The 2,843-nt window shown below is 41.9% G+C and overlaps 1 pseudogene; it reads left to right on the top strand.

Annotated features, from left to right (window-relative positions):
• The first annotated feature begins 229 nt into the window (after positions 1 to 229).
• On the top strand, positions 230 to 1,650 carry LOC138843926 (glycylpeptide N-tetradecanoyltransferase 1-like; annotated as a pseudogene).
• The last annotated feature ends 1,193 nt before the right edge of the window (positions 1,651 to 2,843 follow it).

The following is a 2,843-nucleotide window of genomic DNA, read 5'->3' as shown; positions in this document are numbered from 1 at the left end:
AAAGCAGCAGAAGATGTACTAAGTTTTTGGGCCTCTGCTACGCACAAGGCAGACCCGGATGTTGTTCCAGCCTCCTGTCTTCAGCCAAGTCATTGAAGCCATTTGGGGAGTGAACTAGCAGATAGAGGATCTCTCTCTTCATCTCTCCCTCTCTCTTCTGCCTTTTAAATAAATAAATACATCTTTTCAAAAAAAGCATTATAATGCAACTCAACACGGTGGACAGAATGAGACAGCAATGAAGCTGGCAGCACCTCTGCTGCCACAGAAGATGTAAGGGAATGGAAGTGGCCATGAGCATTTCAGCACTGTGACAATGTGAAGGGCAACAGCTACAACTGATGTGTTTGAGTCCATTTTATGACACTTCAGCCAAAAAGAATCAAAAAAGCAGAAGGAGGAGGGGGAGGAGGAGGAAGAGGAGGAGCAGGAGGAGGCAGCAATAAAACAAATTTAACCCAGGAATACCCTCTGAAGATGAACTTTTTGCCAGCAGGGAGAATCCAGGAAATACAGAAGGCCATTGAGCTGCTCGCAGTGTGCCAAGGACCTGCCAAAAACATGGAGGGGTCTAGGAAGCAAAGCTACTAATTCTGGGGTACACATTCTGTCCCCAAGCTGGGTGAAGAGATCAACATGTACAGCCCTCTGAAACCTATCAAAGACAACATCCACAAGGAGGCCTACACCCTGCTCCAGGGCTTCACCTGGGACTTCTTGAATTTAGGGGACTTTAGTGTGCTGAAAGAACTGCACACCTTCCTGAATGAGAGCTCTACGCAAGATGTTAGCAACATGCTTCAATCTGACTGTTCATAATTTCTTTTTTGTGCTCTTAGCTGCTTAGATGGATCTGCCAGTGTCACTGTGGGATTCAGAGCAGTCTCAAGTTGGAAATTGGTTGGATTAATTAGTACAAACATCCACATCTATGACACAGTGATGAAGGCACAGATCAATTTCCTGTGTGTCTACAAGAAACTGTCCTCCAAGAGGGTGGCTACTGGCCTGACCTGTGAGATAACTTGATGCTTCAACTGGAGGGTATTGTTAAAACTGTTTGCTCTGCCAGGATGGTATTGCCAAAGCATGTTGGCATCTGCTAGTACTGGCATCAATCCCTAAACCCATGGAAGATAACTGAAATGAAGCTCTCCCATTTGAAAAGAAATATAATCTTGTGGCACACCATGAAGCTCTACATACTGCCAGAGACTCCCAAGATAGCTGGGCTATAACCAATGGAGAATAAGGGCATCACCACAGTGCCCTAGCTCCTCACTTGGTACTTAAGTCAGTTTCACCTCACTCAAGTCATGAGCCAGGAGAAGGTGGAACACTGGTTCTACCCACAGAGGTGCATCGCTGACACTTTTTTGATAGAAAACAAGAATGATGAGGTAATGATTTTCCTGATATTTTTTATGCTTCCCTCCACCATCACAAACCACCCAAACCAAGTTTCAAAGTTTTTTATTCTTTCTACAAAGTTTATACTCAGACCTCTCTTCTAGACCTCATGAGTGATGTCCTTGTTCTCACCAAAATTAAAATGTTTATGTGTTCAATGCACTGGATCTCATGGAGAACAAAACCTTCCTGGAGAAGCCCAAGTTTGGTATAAGGGACAGCAAACTGAAGTATGACTAGAAATTATTAGAAATGTGCAAGCATAGGGTAGAAATTGATGGGTTGGTATTATAGTAACAAGATGTCATTGAGATTCCAGATAAAACCACTGAGAAGTGAAACCAGGATATGGTCCCATTTTCACAAGTGTGAGAATCCTTGGCAAAGGGAACAGAACTGAATTGGCTTTACCAAACTGCAAACAGACTTGGCAGTTGTATCTCAGTGGCAAAGGCAGCAGTGATATCACCTCTGGCCTTTTCTCTCGTCTCCCTGTTTTCCAGCTACTCACATCCTCCTGCAGCCATGATTAAGGGAATGTAGCTGCTGAAAAACAGCTCCTGATTAGCATATTATGGAGTTAATAGATAATTTAGGCATGTATGTCTATGTGTGTGTATATATATATACACATATGTATATATACACATATGTGTATATATATCTATATAGCACATAATATCTATATATAGAAGTTTGCATGAATTAAGATTCAAAGACTTATGGAACTCTCTCTGCAGACTTGGATTCAATGAAGAATGGACAGCCTAGTGGAAATGTGATTGGACATAAAAGGTGTGAAATTATGCAATAGACTAAGCAGGTGAAGCAGAGCAAGGCCTGTCTGTGTAGATCCTTCATGGCCTCTGTGCATTATTCCTTCCTGTAGGGTGTGGGAAGCAACTCTCTGGATTGTGGGCGTTAAAGAGTGAAGGGAGATGAGAAAGAGTGACCTTTCCAGATTTTATGGGAAGGAGAGGTTCTAATATGTGCCATTTTGACAAAGATAAATTTGATTCTTATGACGTACTTTAGAGGAGAAAGAAAGGTGAGAGACAGGGGCCAGGTGTAGTTCAGAAAGGTTGCTTCTGAAGCCTTCCCGGCTCTTTCAGGTCAGTGTACTCTGTGTATCAAAGCATAATTTTGAATATTGTTTCCTGGGCCCAACCCTCACTCAACATTGTAAAACTCAAAAGAATTCCAGTGGTACAAGAAACTGAACAAATGGTTGCATTTGGAGATATGAAGGTTACCATAAAGTTAGAATAATTTCGGGAGAGAGAGAAGAATAAGCAAAATCCCAGAGAGAGAGAGAGAGAGAGAGAAAGAGAGACTGTATGAGAGATAATGAAGTAGAGATTTAGATTGTGACTGTTAATTAAAACAAGTTTCAAACTAAAGAGTAACAGATTACTCCATAGCTTAATTGGAAG

The sequence above is a fragment of the Oryctolagus cuniculus genome, chromosome 10, assembly GCF_051225735.1.
Source record: "Oryctolagus cuniculus isolate XC-2025 breed Fujian yellow rabbit chromosome 10, ASM5122573v1, whole genome shotgun sequence".
Taxonomy (NCBI): domain Eukaryota; kingdom Metazoa; phylum Chordata; class Mammalia; order Lagomorpha; family Leporidae; genus Oryctolagus; species Oryctolagus cuniculus.
The sequence above is the reverse complement of the archived record's forward strand: the minus strand, read 5'-3'. Positions and strand labels throughout refer to the sequence as shown.